The sequence below is a fragment of the Rhineura floridana genome, chromosome 3 (genome assembly GCF_030035675.1).
Source record: "Rhineura floridana isolate rRhiFlo1 chromosome 3, rRhiFlo1.hap2, whole genome shotgun sequence".
Taxonomy (NCBI): domain Eukaryota; kingdom Metazoa; phylum Chordata; class Lepidosauria; order Squamata; family Rhineuridae; genus Rhineura; species Rhineura floridana.
The window spans coordinates 67436157-67454257 of record NC_084482.1 but is presented as its reverse complement, the minus strand read 5'-3'; the positions used below and the strand labels follow the sequence as shown (position 1 = coordinate 67454257).

The 18101-nt window shown below is 45.2% G+C and overlaps 1 protein-coding gene across 5 annotated transcripts in view; it reads left to right on the top strand.

The window, feature by feature from the left end:
- The window catches only part of MYOCD (myocardin), a 400168-nt gene that overhangs the window by 11621 nt on the left and 370446 nt on the right, over nt 1-18101 (top strand). For all 5 annotated transcript variants that reach the window (XM_061616448.1, XM_061616451.1, XM_061616454.1 and 2 more), the window contains exon 2: nt 2295-2366. The gene's annotated coding sequence lies outside the window, so the exon portion shown is untranslated. The remainder of the gene's footprint in view (nt 1-2294; nt 2367-18101) is intronic.

Sequence of the window (18101 nt, the reverse complement as noted above, 5' to 3'; positions counted from 1 at the left end):
TGGCTGTAGTATACAGCCACTCTTGTGGCTGTATAAACACTAAATCCTTAGGAGCAATTGTAGTCTTTAAATGCTGTGTGGTAGATAACAGAGTTAGAGCTGTATTCGGAAATAGGAATTATCCAGTAATATCTGATATTTCCCCAAAGATATTTAACCAAAATACCTGAACCGATGGCATTCCCACCACATAGGGTGCAGAAATGACCCTACCAATCCACACCCCTTCCAGCACAGTGGTGAATTTAGATTATTTATATGATATAGCTTCAATGGGGTCCAATGCCAACATAAAAGAACTTTTAGAGAGGCCTCTTGTATTTTAGCAGAAGTTGTCTTTAGGGGAGGCTTGGGCCAAATTTGCATCCAAGTTTGATCCTCAAACTGAACCCCAGTTCATCCTCCCGTATCCTTTTCAGTGACCATTTTAGAAGCAATTAAGATCTTATTTAACATAGCTGCCGACCCTTTCATAGACACACTGGAGTGTACACATATAGATTCAAAGGGAGTCGGTGGGTGTGTGCCCATCTTTTTCCTCCATAGCTTGAGAATATGAGATCGTACCTGCATTGTGTGCAGCCAGTTATATTGAACACGTCTTAGCGTTCCCACCAGTGCATTTACAGATGTGGGTTGGTCACCAATCCATAAGTCTTTGATGCTGTAGAGACCAACATCGTCCCAACCCTGGAGTTGAAAAAAGTTCCCAGCATCTGAAAAGTCTTGGATATCCACAAATGGCATGAGAGGGGAAAGGGATGGCACCAATGTATTCTCTCACCCCTTCCACACCAATCAGGTGGTTTGAAGAAGGGGATTATTCAATCTTTTCAACTTAAATGTACATTCTTAAGGGTTGCCTTCCAGACTAAAAGGCACTTTTCTGGGTTTCCTTATGAAAACATTTGGGAGTTCAAGATTAGGGTGTTTTCTAGATATATGAAAGTAGGACGTTTAGTGAAAGGTGAAAAATAGCCCCATTTGTTGGACACCCTCATTTTTTTTTTTTTTTTGTCACAAAGTGATTCAGATGTTTTGAAAAATAATATCTCTCCAGTATGGGCTATACCAAAAAGTCTCACCTTAGACACCGTGTACACTTAACATTTTGAAGGGGCTAGCATTCCTCTTTTATTTATCATGTTGAAAGTTCAAGCTATTAATGTTGTCATTCATTGCTTGACTTCTGCATCATGGCCATCTGCATACACAGAACCTCACACACAGCCCTAGCAAGCCCTTTTGTGAGTCACACAAGAGGAAAACTGCTCCTTATACAACTCCCAAATCCACAGGGCTTGGGGAGCCATGTTGTTTTGTTACAATCTCAATTCATGTTTTGCCAAAGGCTTGTCAGAACAACCTCTTGCTATCCCTAGCTAAGAAGAAGCATATACAGAGATGAGGATGCTGTTAGCAGCTTGGGGAAGGAGGGTGGATTGGCGGTGCAGGGTTAAGACTTTGGAAAGCACCGCTTCAGCAGTAACTAAATATTTATATTTCACAAACAGTTCAGTTGTGCACATAAGGAAATGTCAGGATGTGGAGTGGTGCCCCCGAGATCAGGGTCCAGAATGCAATGTGTCTGTTAACTTCGTAGTCCGGTCCTGCTTTCTTTCAGGGGGGCTTTTATGGTGTTGACAAGTGTTCATACTCTTCCCTACTTAAAGGAAAACCTACCTTTAAATCACTAGGCTCTCTGCTCTGCTTTCCTACAGCTGTGGGGAAGGCCATGGCTCAGTGGCAGAGCACATGCTTTGTATGCAAAAGGTTGCAGATTCAGTCCCTGGTGACTCCATGAAGGGCTGGGAAAGACAACTGCCTGAAACTCTGGAAGGCTGCTGGCAGTCAGTGTAAACAATTCTGTGCTACAGGGACCCATGGTATAAAGCCGTTTGCCATGTTTCTGTGAAATGGGAAATTACTGTGTGGGCTATGACATCCGTAGTGCCTCACCTACTTTTTAATCTATTCATTTATTAACTGGTTACATTTAAATAAGTTTGCATCTTACCAAAACCTTGATGTATGTGCCCTTTTTTTTTGAGATAGTGAAGTAAGTGTGTGAATTTATAACTGAATAAACCAAGGATAGCTAACTAGTGTCCTCCCAGTGTTGTTGAAGCTCAGCTCCCATAAGCTCCAGCCAGCATGGCCAGTAGTCAAGGATGATGAAAGTTGTAGTCCAACAACATCTGGAGGGCTATATCTGGAATCAACAGCGGCTACTACTCATTATTAGAAGGAAAACCCATCTTCAATATTTTCTTTCTCATCCCCTCTTACAATAGGGAACCACCTGCCCGGTACGATCTTTGGGAGAAGCTTGGCTACATGTCCTGCCACCACCTAAGGTTACGTTGGTGAGTATACTGAACAGGATGGTGGTGCATAGACCCTGAAATGTCTCCTTCTCTTGGGAGTTGCATTTGGCCCCTTCTCCTCTTAATATTTGTAAAGATAGCCCTGTTTTGTTTTTTAATTTTTGGCAGGATTTTTATGGTGCTTAATTCCTCTCTCCTAGGACAGTTCATGATGGGTGGCTCCTGTTTCTAAGGTCCTTCTATGTTGGGATTAATGTTTTTTAATTGCTACTTTTATTTGTTTGTTTTTAATTTTAGCTGTATTTTGTTTTTAACTGCTTGTAAGCTGCTTTGGAAGCCTTCAAGCTGAAAAGTGACTTAGAGATGTTGATATTAAGAAATAAAATAACATAACACTCCAGAATCAAATCAACCTCACAAAATAAACCAATGCATTCTTAACTTGAATTCTCCCCCCCACACACACACAATTAATCAGGTAAAGTTTTAGTTGACTGAACCAATTAAAGTCTTCTGATCTAGAGTTTAAAATGTTTTTGCCACTGTTGCTGTGTGAACAAAAGTGTGGTTAGCAGATTTGAAGGTTTACTAATCTGCAATCAGGGATCATCGGAATTCACCTTGATGCATTTTTCCCCTTCTTCTTCTGAGAGACCCTCTGTTTCTAGTACATCTTGCAACATAGTTCGCAGATAGTATTTATACCATCTCAGGCCTGGCTGCTTATAAAGATCTATCAAAATCAGATGTTTTCCTCCCCAGGGTTAAATCAAATTCCCATCATTCTAATTCCTGGACAGAGACATTGAGAACAGCTGGTGTTTGCCAGTCTATATGAGAGCTGTCTGCTGACAAGTTAAGTGCAGCTACTGGCCTGGCCCAAGCATTATTGTATATAGAAACTGTGTTGGTTGGTATTTGATGCTAATTGTGTTGGTGAGCTGCCTATAGGTGAATTTTCTTGTCCTCTGGGGTTTACTGGGCTAACAAGCAGACATGTCTCAACCATAGAGGGACTTGACAGCAATGCTAAGAGACTAAATATCCTAGTTATGGCTTTGTTCTCCAGTTAACAATGAGTAGCTAAAAATAACTGACTTCATTTTACTTTCTGAAGGGGAGATGCTAAACTTACAGTTTTTGATTTGCCAGATCCATGAATACACAGCCAAATAATTTCACATTTTTGCCAACAACATTTCATAAAACATGTAATGAGAATAAAACATACTGTTCTGGATGTTGGGGCTGTGCTGTGTACCATGCCAGAGCATTCTCTCATCGCACACAAGACTGCTTACTGCCACTAGGCCTTAGTGCACATAGACAGCAAACAGTTGCAAACACATATACACCATTTGCCCCCACACCCAAACATGGATTTATGTTATATTTATTTAAAATATAACAAATTTTTGGAGAACCTGCAGTCCAAATTCACCAAATTAGCTAAATTAAGCCAGATTGCAACTGTCTGGGCAGGTGAACTTAACTCTAACTCAGGGGGAACATCCCCCCCAACCCCTGGGCATGTTAGCAGCCATAGGTTATGGCTCCCCAAGCAAGGATGAGGAGGAAATACCCCCCTCCTTGGTAAGCAAGCCTAGGATGTGCACCCCACCCAGGCACCCAGGTCCCGCCATATTGGCATTCACCCAAAATGCGCAAACAAGGGCACCCCCCAGTTCCCGCCCCAGTCATAAAGCCCTGGAAGATCCCTGGAGGAAGCCCCTGACCCCAAAATGCCTTAGTATACCTCATTTAAGCCCCAACCTGTTAATCTGCCCGGACTCCACGGCACAAGAGGCGATCAGCAGCAACTTGGTCACCTCTACCACCAGTAAAAGGTCTGACAAACCACTTTGCAGGTCCTCCAAAAACAAGTCACAACCTTGTGTTGAGAGACGAACTCCATCATCTCTGAACAAATGGGGAGCATCATATCGGATCCTGGGATGAGGGATGAAAGCCCACCCTAATACCAGAACCAGATTGTGAATGCTCCTGTTCATTCACCTATGAGCCCTGTCGATCCAGCTGGGATGAAATGCCTCCCTCTACATCTCCGTTCAAGGAAATTGGACCACACAACAAACAATCCAGGAAATTTGTGTTTGATCCAATTCAAGTCATGGGTCACCCTATGGAGCAGTTCCAGACCCAGATGCTGGACAAAATCTTTCTCCCCCAAGTGAATGACCAAGATATGGGGGAACAGGTCCCCTGGAACATACCCTGTATAGGGTGGGGAGAAGCTCCCCCCATAGCATCCCCTGCCCAAGCAGAAAGCTGGAGCTGAGTCCCAACAGGAGAAAAGCTGGCCTTTCGGTGAGCCCAAAAAAGGATTGAATGTCTACACAAAACCACGTGCGCCGGAACTGGCAGGCCACTTAGACCTGAAAAACAAAGGAACAATTAACACCAAAGCAACATTCTCTTAAAATAATTTTTATTAGAACCTAATGTAGGCCTTATATGCTGAAGACTGCCATCTGCCTATGGCCTGAATGTTGTCCGGGGGAAGGCCCATGCAGAGCCGCCCCTAGGCACCGGGAAGCGAGGCAGTTGCCCCAGGCCCCACACTTTGGGGGGGGGCCGCGCTTGGCAATCTGCTCACCAGCTGGCTCCTCCCTCCCTGCCTGCTCGCCTTTACCACGCCAGGCAGGGTGCAGCGCTCGTTCGCTTTCTTTCTCTCCACCCAGGACAGGGGCTCACTCGCCTGCCCACCCACGCGCCATGCCGAAGCCGCCACTGCCACTGCTGCTCCTGCTGCGGTCAGCGAGCAGTAGCTGCCCCGGGGACAGCGAGCTGGGCCGGCAGTTCCAGGACTGGTGCCTGCGCACCTACGGTGACTCGGCCAAGACCAAGACGGTGACCTGGAGCAAATGTGGGGGGGCCCCCCAACTATGCTTTTGCCCCGGGCCCCGCACATGCTAAGGGAGGGCCTGGGCCCATGAGAGCTGCGGCAGTAGCTGCCCCAATTTGGAAATAATGAAGTCCATGGACCACAGGATCTCTCTCTCAAACCAACAAGGCCTTCCACAACATGGACCAAAACTGATACCTAGTCAATGTGGATCCATCGAGGTGAACAAATAAATATCCCAGCCCCATTGGCCGGGAATGAGCCCGACACAAGAGACTTCCCTTTGCCTTTTTGGTCAGTTTTGGATCTCTGCAGCAAAAGCCTAATTGAATAATCTAACATCACACAATCCTCTATACACATCTACACACTCTGTGTGGCACTGTGGGACACATCAAATTTAGAACTAGCTAACAGCTCACTGGGGCACAAAGCCCCATAAAATGCAGCGAGGGCTGCTGCTGAGATTAATACTGCCTCATAAACTGGTGAACACAAAACACAAAAAACAGGGAGCAGCTGGGAGAGCACATCAGGAATGAATGGCCTATGCTTATCAGGAGCTGCTGGGCTGGTACATGCCCAACCTTCAAGCATCTTCCTGATCCTGAAATCTGTGGTATAGTCAGGCAAACCATCTGCCTTGGAAATGAAGGCTAATGCTGACAGGTGACAAGCAGTGGTGCTCACTGCCTTGCCATCAGCCCTGAGAGACACCATAAAGTGCATGAGGTGACCCACTGGGATGGGCCACTCCTGTGGCAGGCAATGGGAAACCCAGAAATGCTGGAATTCTGTATGCCCTCCCAGTGTTAGGTGCCAAAGCTGATTTGATGGCAGCTCGCCCCTCTAGCTCCCAAGGCTCCAAAGATCATGTGGCATCTGCACAGGGTCTGGTAATGCCCTTGGGGCCAATGCCCTGAAACGCTCCATCTGGAAGCAAGATAGGGCATCAGCAATGTCATTCTGGAGGCCTGGAACATGCCTGGCCACAAATAAAATATTAAAGCGTAAACATTGCAAAATGAATGCCCTCACCAGATGCATCACCTGGACTCTTCTGGAAGTTTGTGCATTAACAACACACACGGTTCCGTGGTTGTTGCACCAGAACTGAACAGTGTGGTTCTGGAAGATCAATGGCCAAAGTTGTTCTGCCACAACAATGGGAAAGAATTCCAGGAATGTCAAGTCTGCCATGGTCCTGCATCTCTCCAGACCTGGGACCAGCGCTCGACACACCACTGATCCATGAAAATAACCCCGAAGTCTGCACCTTCAGCAGCATCTAACATTACCTGAAGCTCAGCTTCCAGCAGCAGCTCATCCCTCCAGAAGGAGACATGACTGTACTCCTCGAGGAAGGTCATTCACATCCGCAAGTCCTTGCATATAGCCGAGGACACACGGATGAAGTGGAAATGAGAGCACACCCCATTCATAGCATGACATAAATGCCTGAGGAATGCTCTGCCAGGGGAAATGACCTTGGAAGCAAAAACCAAGTGCCCCACTAACTCCTGGAGCTGAAGGAGAGTAAGTATACTGGCCATCAGAGCCTCTGTCAGCTGAGTGTGCAGCACAAACAGCTTGTCACTAGGCAACTTTGTGCATTGAGATATGGTATCAAGAAGAATGCCCAGGAATGTGAGAGAAGTTGAGGTCCCTCAGACTTTTCCGGAGCTAGAGGCACACCCAGCTCCTCAGTAAACCTCCCAAAGGTGCTCATCAAGTAAAAACGCTGAGAGGTGCCTGCCACCCCTACCAAAAAAATTTAAAATCATCCAAGTAATGGGCAGTGACCTGGCCCTCACCGCCCATTCAAGGAAGGTACTGAAGGTCTCAAAGGCAGCACAGGAGATAGAGCATCCCATACGCATTGCTCTATGTACATAAAACTTGCCCTGGAACTTGAAACCCAAGAGGTCCATGTCCAGAGGGTCAACAGGGAGCAGCCGAAAGGCTGACTTAATGTCGCATTTCACCAACAACGCCCCCCACCCACCCTGCCAAACAACACTAGCAGCCTCATCAAACGATGTGTATCTCACAGAAGCCTTTTCTTGTGGAATACCATCATTCACTGACCCCCCTTTAGGGAAGGACAGGTTGTAGATGAGGCGATATTCCCCCGGCTGCGTCTTGGGGACTACACCAGGGGGTGAACCCGCAGCTCAGGGAGGGGAGGCCTAGAATAAGGACCAGAAATCCATTCCGCAGCTATTTCCTTGGCCAACTTGGCCAAAACCACAGCAGCCAATTCCCTCACAGAGGCCTGGTTAGGGGAAGAAACAGACACCCTAGATCCAGCATAAGGGATCCTAAAGCCCTCTGCAAACCCTGACCATAGGAATGCAGCTGCATCACAGTCTGGATAAGAGTCCAACAGTGAAGCCAGGGGCCTAACTTTATGGGGCTACTAGCTTTGCGGCGGACCTCCCCCAACACCTGAGCCACGCTTGGGTTGGGACTGGTCCTCACTGCTTGGAGCCCTCTCATAGGAGACACTGAGATGGGCCGTGCCACAGATGCCACAGGCATGTCTAAACTGGCCAGAGCTGTTGAAGGCCCAGCAGCCCTGCTGGGATTGAACACTCTGCGGCCCCTGGCCTGAGCTGGGGCCTGATGTCTGTGACTGCACCAGAAGATGTCCGCTATCTGCCCTATCACCAAAAGCCTGCATGGCGGGGGTTATGCAGTGCAACCACAGACCCTGATGCTTGATGTCTCGGTGCATGGCAGGGTCGAGCGCTGCCCGTTGCTTGAAATTCTCATTGTACCACAACCATGCAGTACCCGAGAAGTCATAGAAGGCCATGTGTATAATGTCCTGGTACTTTATCATAGACAAAACCCTGGATGGGTACGCCTGGGTCATCACCCCATGTACACAAGTGTAGGCATTGAGCCAGTTGGGCCAACTGCGATCAGCCTTCTGCTTCTTGACTGCATCCTTCTCCTTTGATTCCTTCCCTTCCTTAGGCTTCACTTCCAGTTCGCAGAAGAGGAGTGAAAAAATTGCAGTATATTCACCTCACCAAATCTTCTCCTGCATGGGCTGTAACAGGTGATTGCCCAGCAGGAGAGATGTATCACCCTGTGGATATACACCCGATGGTAAGGGCAAAGAAGTAAGTTCTTGTGCCATTGGTGCCGTGGGTAGTTACCAAGGAGCCATAGCCACCAGTGGCCACAGTAACTGCAGCTGCATGGGAATGAGAACCCTGCCCATGTAGACCATATTTTGGGCTGCAACATCTAGTGTCAACTGGACCACAGAGGTGGCATGCATGATCTGAGGGACAGGTGAAGTCACATGTGCATGAGAAAGTGTAGTGACAGGTGGAACAGACTCACCAGGAATGGCGGCTGTAGAAACCAACACTGTTGGCACTGAAGGCTGCAACGCAGGCCTGGCCGGATCAATGGTAGACACTGGGAGTTGTTGTGGACCCAGAAGTGGAGCCTCTTGCATCACCTGTACACTGCTGTCAGGAACTGAAGGCAACCCCATCACATTCCCTGCAGGCACTGCTGTTAGACAATCCATTGCAGGTCTGTTGGCAACACAAATTGGCTACCCTAGCAACAAGATCACGCATGAGGTTCGCTGTGCATGGTATCCTGGCCAATTTTTGAACTGGAGCCTGGGAACTAGGACCCGCCACTGGGGCCTGGCGCTCCCTTTCCAAAGCCTCAATTCTAGCCACAAGGGCCTGAAGTATACCCGCATCTTCCTCGTCATCAGACGAGAGGGCTGGTTCTGAAGGGCGCTTGGAACTTTGTTTGACAACCTTCACTCCATTTGTTTGTTTGGCCTTCTTAGGAGGCATTGCGCTGTATTGCAGGCATCTGGTAATACCAATAAGTTAGGTGCACTGATATTACTACCACTACTACCACTACTCTGACTACACCCAAAAGCTAAGGGGTAGGGTTACTGATACAAAGAAAGAAAGAGGGGAAAAAAGAAAGAAAGAAAAACAATCCTTTTTTCCCCTCCTCCCCTCTCCTCTCCTCCCTTCTTCCCTCTCCCTTCCCCCTTCCCTACCCCTTCCCCTCCCAGGGGAGCCACCAACAGGGAGGGACAGTGCCTCAAACAATACCAATTGGTGTCTATTACCACCCCCAATAGTGACCAGGCCACAGAAGGAATTAAGGCTAGGCTAGGGAGGGGGGATATACTACAAGCTAACAACACGGGGGGGGGGGGCAGAAGGCTTCACCATTACCTCGAACCACCATTCTTGCCCCCTCCACGATACTCAGCCAGCAACTGCTCCAGTCGAAGCCGGGCCTGGAAAGAAGCCACAGGTCTACCTGCCCATAGGCAGCTATGTGGCACTGCAGAAGATCGGCATGCAGGCTGGGGAAGTGGGCACAATGCCACCACTGGCAGGCCCTACAGGCCGCCCGGCAGGAAGCGAGGGATGAAGCCCCCAAGAAAAGCAGCCGCTGCTGCCACTAGACCGCAGGTGGGATTGAACCCCAAAGTAGGCACTGGAACAATGTGCCCCGGCACCAATGCGGGAACCAAGGAACTGCCGCCGAAAGGCCTCAGGTAGGATCTCCCCCCCCCCGCTTCTTCGCTCTTCCCCACAGAAGGCTTTGGTGTCAACCCAGCAGTAGGAGTGCTGGATGACGACGTCCCCTCATGCAACAAAGGTGCGCAAAGAGGAGGAATTGGTCGTGGAGCTGGCTTTTAAGCACAACTCCCCTTCCAATCCTGATTGGCCCTCCATGGCCACTGGACCTTTTCCCTCCCTCTGGACCATACCACCTCATCTTCCTCTAATGAGGGGTGGTGGTGGATGAAAATCTGCTCCCACAAATGGTGAGAAAGACATTATGCAGCTACCCATGTTGGAGATGTCAAAGGATCCCATCTGGGCATGACCTAACAATTCACCAAACAATTCCTCTGCATAAATCCAGAAATTATGGTTGATCAGGAGTACTGGTGAAATCCGCTGTATGGATCTTCCACAGTCTACTTTTTCTCTCTTCCAAGATCAGATGACTGATTCATTGGTTTATTCCCCTCATTCTTAACCATACATACCTGATTCCAGTCCAAATTTAGTTCAACTTCCATCCAGTGGTCCATTTAAGCTATTCAGTTTACCCAATTAAATAGTCTTACCAGAAATCTCACACAGTTGGAAGATAAAATATTATTGAATGCCTTGGAAAGTGCAATATACACATAACATTATTCAGTGGGAATTTTATGCAAAGCACTTCACACTGACAAGTAGGTCAATATTGTGACTTCCAGTGTTAGAAGCAGTAGCAGATAGTGTGGTGGAATAGATATGCTTACTTGACCTGGCAGGTGAGTCACTGCTGCTTACCAAGAGGGGTGAGGTGGTGCTGGAGATCAGCACACAGCAAATGGACTGGCAGAGCCAATCCGGCACTCCTGTCATTGCATTTGCACTGCACCTCCCTCCCTGTCATCTCATCCCTTCTCTTCCCAGTAAGCAGCAATGACTCACCTGCTGGGAGGTCAAGTAAGTGCCTCAGCCCGCCATGTTGCCTATTCCTGGTTAGAATGGGAGTAGAGACTGAAGAAGGGGCTCACTTATCTGGTAAAATTCTGACTAAACCATAGTTTGTACATACAAACATATCTGTATGACAGCTGCAATAAAACTTAGCTGGTCCTGTACATATCTGGTCCTGGCCTCCAGACTTCTGTTCTGTTCCTGCCCTTCTCAGGTAATGCCTTCACCCCAATTATTTCTCTTTGATATAACACTGGATTTCTGCTTTTTGATCTGTGACCTAGCCTGCCACCATTTTGAAGTGTCTGAATTCATTTGAACTTGCTGTTTCTCCTCTAAACCCATGGTTTTGAGTCACACGTCCTTGAGATAGCCATGCTGCAAGGAGCTTTAAAGCATTGTTCTCTCTCTACTTGATGCTTTGTTCCCTTTCCAGCCAAAATTATTGACTGGCTCCAGACATAGTGTACCAATGAGGCCTTTGAGTTGTGTTGTGAGCACAGTCTTCATGCTAAGAAAGTTAAGGTTCCAAACTTCTCTAGCTACATAGTGAAGTGTAGCAAGTGATTCATGCCATGTTTGTGCTTCAGTATATTTTCAGAATGTACCTGCTTTATTTCTTGGTTTTCTGTCTGGTGCTAGAGTAACAAAGTGCAAACTTGTCCTATCTGGTTACTTTCTCTTTTGTATTTGGCCAGATATATTGGAGATGGAACACTGTAATTGTCCTGTTGCCCAGTAAACTATCAGATGCTTGCCATAAGAAATTGATGTGCTAGTTAGTTTACTGAAATAGCTGCTATTTTGTCTTGATGAGGCAACATCATTGCATTATCAACATCATTAGGTGTTAGGTAAGCAACAAGGATGACCAAGGCCTGTGCTAATTTGGTGTGCTGAGTTAGCCTAGTGGTTCCAAATTCTAGTACAGTGGGATCCTGATCCCACATTTTTGGTAGAAGTTTTCTCCCCTGCTAATTGAGATAAAACAACAGAGATGCCAAGATTAAACTTTCAGCAGCCTCATACATATTAGAGGAAGTAAAAACCTGACTTCTTTTCTGAAACCAATGGAGTATGTTAGGGTGTATGCTTGTGTGTTCATGTTCAGAACTGAAGATTAACATTGGATACTTATGAGGTTTGAGGTCATATTTAATGAAATTTTCCGTTGCAGTGCTTACTGACATATCAACTCTTCTGCATTTTCATCATTTGCTGCCTGCTTTCCCCATTTAAATCCTCAGTGTGTGCACATCTTCATTAGCATGCAATACACAACCTCTTAGACAGTCAACAATAAAGGTATGCCTACATGCATCCTGTTTCTCCAATGTATCTCCACAAGCCCTAAAGTATGCATAAACAGGTTGCACTGATCCTTTGCCTTTCTGCAGAGCAGATCATCATTGTCATCCCAGCTTTTGTACACCACTGTTTCAAAGTATTTTGGATACATCATCCCTTCAGTGGGGCTTACTTCCGAGTAGAAATATTGTGGAATGAGAATATTGACTCATGTCACTTTACATTCACGTTACTGATAGCAGCAATAATAGGGTGCAAAGGCCAGGATACTTCCAATTAAGGAGATTCCCATGTTACATTTTTAATTTGTCAATTTATTAATTTTATTTATTTATTTATTTATTATTCACCCTTCCTCGGACGATCCCAGAAAATGTACATGAAATATGAACAAAATACAATAAAATCTCTCTCTCTCTCTCTCTCTCTCTCTCTCTCTCTCTCTCCCCACACATACACATACAGACAAACACACACACAACCAAAAAGTAACAAATCAAATCAAATAGAAAGACATACACTGCTGATAAGGAGTGCATCTCTTATGTATGAAACTACAAAGGCCTGGGCAAAATGTTTTCAATTGGAGTCTGAAACACAACAATGTGGAAAACATGCCTCTAACGGGAGAAACTAGGAGATGCAGTCTTTTATGTATAGATAACCTAAGTATGGATACTACTATAACTTGCCTTCTTTCCTTTGAAAATATTTTAGAAATATGTTGTGAAGGAAATTGACTGTTCTGAATTATATAACAACATAACTCTTGCATGTAGGTTAATTTGGATATTATGGGGTTAACTTGTTAAATCTGACCTGTCCATCGTTCACATTGGAAGATGGTAGATTCTCTGTGGGATGGATAGCATAGCACATAGGCTGTCTGAAAGTGGGAATAAAAATCCTCTACTACCTTGAATTTGTTGATTGCAAGTCATGTAGATAGGGGATATATTAGTGAACCAAAAAGGAGATCAAGGTGTGATCTCAGGAGACAAAGGAACCACACATCCAGGTGGAGGGTGTAGAAAATGGCAGTACTGTTGCAATTTTTTTAACTCTAAGGATTATCTAGAGGAGAGAAAGCTGGATTACGTTTTAAACCTATGTGTTTTTTTTTTAAATGTACTTTTGCTCCCATGGATACTCTGGTTTGCTGTAACTAATCTTATGTTAAACCTTTTTCCTAATAACTGTTTTTAAAATCCTTTTAGTAAACTTAATCTTAACTCATAAAACCTTGTAATCTCAATTCTTTTCATTACTCTCTTCCAAGCCAAGTTCTGCGCTGGTTTGAGGTGCTCTTTGTGACATGCAAGGGAGGTTTTAGGCTGATTGGTGAAATGCAGCCTTGTAGAAAAATAAAATCTTTCACCTGGTGGTGGTGAGAGCTTTAATAGGAAGGGTGCGCAAGCAGAGGGGCACACTATGACTTGGCTAGAACTATTTTCCCTCTTCCCAGGACCAAGGGAAGCTGGGGTGCCGTGACACATGCTAATCAGGAAGGGTTGATATGGATGTTCCTCCAGTCTGAAGGACTGTCATGTAGAAAATAGAGCAGACTTTTTATATGCTGCTCCAGACAGCAGTACTAGAATACATATATAGAAATTAATGGTAAGAGCTGTTTAACAAGGGGAACAGTCTGACTTGGGAGATGGTGGGCTCTCCTTCACTGGAAGTATTTAAGCAGAGGCTCAATAGCCATTTGTCATGGATTCTGAAGTTGCATTCTGCACTGAGCCAGGGTTGGGCTAGATGATCTCTAAGACTTTCTAATCCTATGATTCATAAGTTTTCTGCATTTGCTCTCCAGAAAATGAAATTTGTCAGTCTTATAATTGTGCACATTTAGCTAAGGTAACTTGGAAATGGCAAACTTTCCCCATCTTTGCTGCAGTTATGATACCTTTTTAAGACTTTCTGAAATAGAGGGAAGGAGAAGTGTTCTCCATTCATCATTATGCCACTCCATCTGTGTTGTTAGTTCTGTCTAAAAAGTAAGGAAATGAATGGTTAAAGTTCACATTGTTCCTTTCCCAAGTTTCTCTGCTTTAACCAAGTTATCTCTTGCCATCCCTACCTCGGCAATGCAGACATTCCAAAATAAATATCAAATCAAAGGGCAGTCTTGAATGAGCTACAAAAGGTGGGGGGAGGATCATAACAAGCAGTAACTGAAGAACAGGGACGCCAGTGAATCCCCCCCCCATAGAATGGAATCTTCTCATCTATGTTAATAACTTACGGCAGTATTTGGGGGTCAAACATCCTATTTGTAGCAATAACTTATAACTAGATATAACCCATTGACTGGCAGCTGCTCTTTAGGTCCTCCTTCCTAGCCCTGCTACCCAGTCTGCTTTAACCGGAGATGCCAGAAATCTCAGACCTAATGCATATGAAGCATGGACTTGCTCTCCAATTCACTTACAGTCCCCCTTGGCTACTTTCACCAACTGCAGCTCTCTAGTGTCTCAACAGGAGTCTTTCCCTTCCCTGCTCCAAGGAACCAAGGACAAGAGGGAGTGACAGCAAGAACCTACAAATGCAAGCCTATACTCAGCCACTGAGCTGGACAGCCCATGTCCCTAGTTCACCCGCTCACCCGGCAGGCTGCTTTAGTTCTTTGCCCCATTTGCTTCTGGCAGATGAGCTTTGGCATAAGCAGATTTTGCACACCACCACGCCACCTCTAAATATGTCAGGAACCCACAGGGAACACAGACAACCAGGCACTGCTGCAAGTAAGGCAGTGCTGTCTATTGGCCCTAGGGCCCAGTAGGACCCTTTGGATAACCCCACATGGGTAAAGCCATGAGGTGTTCAGCTCCTTTGATTTAAACTGGAGTGTTGAGATGATGATGGGGGATTCTAAAAGCCTGAAATCACAAAGCTTACAATATGGTGAGAATTTCAGCTTAGTGACGCAAGCTTCCAGTGCCTCCCAAGTGCTTCTTAACTGGTATGTGCAGACATGGGTTTTGCATAGACATGAAGGCACTATGCTGAAGTCATAATTGCCCCTAGTACAGACGTTCCATTCTTTCTGCCCCTCTATGCTCCCTGGTGAAATGGGCTCTGCAGGTTTTTGAAGCATTAAAAAGCCTATCAAACCTGTTTGACTAGAGACCATATCAGGACAGAAAAATACAAATGTGGGTACTGTGGACAGCAATGGTTCTGTCATCCTGCTTTCATAACTCTGAGAGGGAAAATGCTATCTCTACCCAGCCAAATATCAGGAACTAGAAAATAAATAAAGGTGGGTTCTTATGTTATTTGATCCCCACTTACAATTCAGCACACAAATAGAGGGGCAGGTGTCATTTCTCCAAGATGACCCTGTGCTGAAAACAGGCAGCCAAATATGCAGAATGCACAGATCATTCTGGAGCTGTAATAATCCCTTTCTACAGTTTCTGGAATGAGAAGCATCATAGTCAGAAGCACTATGTGCTCGGGATGGAAAGATCTGTCAGTTTAGGTTCTCTCAGTTTCTCATTTTTCCATTGTTAAATTCAGTTCTCTACATTTCTACAGAATCTGCAAAAAAAAAAATTAAATCCTCAGGAAAATTCTCCACCATTTTAGTGCAAATTTCTTCAAATAAATACATTTTTAGACAGTTTTGACAAATATAAATTTTTGCAAGCCATTTCTCATCATTTCATGCCTTTTTGCATGTTATGTATTCATTTTTATGCACACTTTCCCCTAATATATGCATTTTTGTAAATGTTATTTAGTTGGCAAACTGCATCCCCAAATTCTAATAAATGTGAATTTCGAAGGATGTCTGTGTTTCAGTTTTCATATTGTTTCAGAAATTGCAAATTTGATAAATTCTGCTTGAAATGCAAACTGAATTGAAATTCTCACCCATCCTGGTGCATGTGTTACTAGAGGGAGGGGGGAATGGATGCACTGTGCATCTATTCTCTTTCCTGACCCTCCCCCAGAATTGACACATACCGTAAGAGGGGATGCAAACACTAAATGTTAAAGAGTTGAGCAATGGAATATGATTTTTTTTTAAGGGAGAGTAGAATTTGCAGCATGAGATGTCCTTGAGAAAGGTTTGGAAATGCATTTTGTCTGGAAAGTATTAGGATAGTACAACAGAATTTCCTGCCCCAAAGTAAGAGGCTGAAATAGAGTAACCTTATATATATTTCTAACTTTGTTTCTTTTATTCTTCATACAGGGATCAGCACTCCTGGCGTACTTAAACTATTTGGGCCCTGAGTTAGATCAAAACCTCCTTATGGTTATCAGAATTCATCTGTTACCTTTACAGAAAAACCTCATGGCTGTTAGTCAGAATCAGTTCCAAGTGGTTTATTTTGGGTGGGGGGATCTCTCTGACAACTTGCCATCATTGTCCCCCCTCCCTGTCCATTTGCTTGCTTGATAGCTCTCTCTCTCTCTGCCCAATCAAAATAACTGACTATTAGAGGGGAGAGAGTAAGGTGAGTGTAGGTTGCTGGTCTTTTCTCCAGTGGTGGCTGGTGTTGGGACTGGTAGAGCAGAGGGCAGACCAACAGCAGGTGAAGCCAGAGTCAATGACAGACAGAGGCAACTAAATCTAATTTTGTCTTCCCCCTCCCTCCTGCTAAGTTCTACAAAGGCAACATGGAGACTAAGAAGCAGGAAGGTGGCAGGCAGGCAGTGGCAACCCCTGGACTGGGTATAAATAGGAAGGCACCTGTGGGGGCTGGCTAAAGGCAGACTGAGGTTGGTGGCAGGGATGCAAAGATCTGTCAGCTTCAGTTCTCTCAGGTTCTCATCTTTCCAATCTTAAATTCAGTTCACATTTCTGCAGCAATTTGTGATTTTTTTTAAAAAAAAATCTTATGAAAATTCCCCAGCATTTTAGTGCAAATTTCTCCTAATAAACACATTTCTGAAGGTAGTTTTGACTAATGTACACATTTTGCAAGCAGATTCTCATCATATTTTGCATTTTTGTATGCTATTCACTCATGTATTCATTTTATGTAAACATTTGTATAACCCTTATTTGGATGGTGAACTTCATTACAAAAGTCTAATAGGTGTGAATTTTAGAGGATAGCTGTGTTTCAGTTCTCATGTGGTTTCAGAAAGTGTGAATTTGATAGATTCAGCTTGAAATACGGAATCGAATTTCTTGCCTATTTCTAGTTGGTGGGCAGTACCCCATTCATTCTAATGGATCAGCCTCACACTTTTCTCCTTGCTTTTGTAACTGCTTGCACACTCAAGTCACTTCCAGGTGACCTGTTTATTGACCATTCATCCTGATTTGTTTGCTGGGAAGTTATACAGCATTGTGTTATGCAATAGTTGCCCACACTTTCTAGTGCAGCCTTTCCCAACCTTTGGGTCCCCAGGTGTTGCTAGACCACAATTCCCTTCAGCCCTGACCATTGGCCATACTAACTGAGGCTGATGTGGGGGGGGTTGTAGTCCAACAACAACTGGGCACCCAAAAGTTGGGAAAGGCTGTTCTAATGCATATTTCCAGGGAATGTGTTTGTTGCACAAAATCTACTTTAATTGTGCAACCTGAATTTTCCAGTATGTGGTTGAATATCACCTGAAAACAACAGCAATCTTGAAGCACCCTTAGAGAAGGCAGGTGAATGCGCTGCAGCAGTAAGAAGGAAGGAGAGCAGCAGCAAGGCCAGAAGGGCTCTGGTGGTCATCAGCAGGTCTTCTCTGCCTTGGGTATGGCTATCAGCAGGTGCCCAAAAATGCCACCCCCTGATGCTGCTTCTGCTGTTAGGTCAATTCAGTTATTCGTTACAGACCCAGCATGTGGTTTTTGAACATTCAGTATTAGCAGCTTGTGCTGCATTAACTGACATGGGGCTTACTGAACTTCCCTATGCCTGGTGAGGGCCTGTTCATAGTGTATCCCTTGCTGATTTATGTGGCAGCCCAGGCCAAAAATATACTATCCTTGTTGCTGCCTTATTTAAAGCTATACTCACAGGCTTATCTTGGGCAGCAAAGTGTTCCTGTTTCCTGCAAGGGATTAACCCTGCTCAGCTTGCTCTACAGATAGAGAGGATGGAGTGATCCGCTTACCGTCTGTAGGATGTA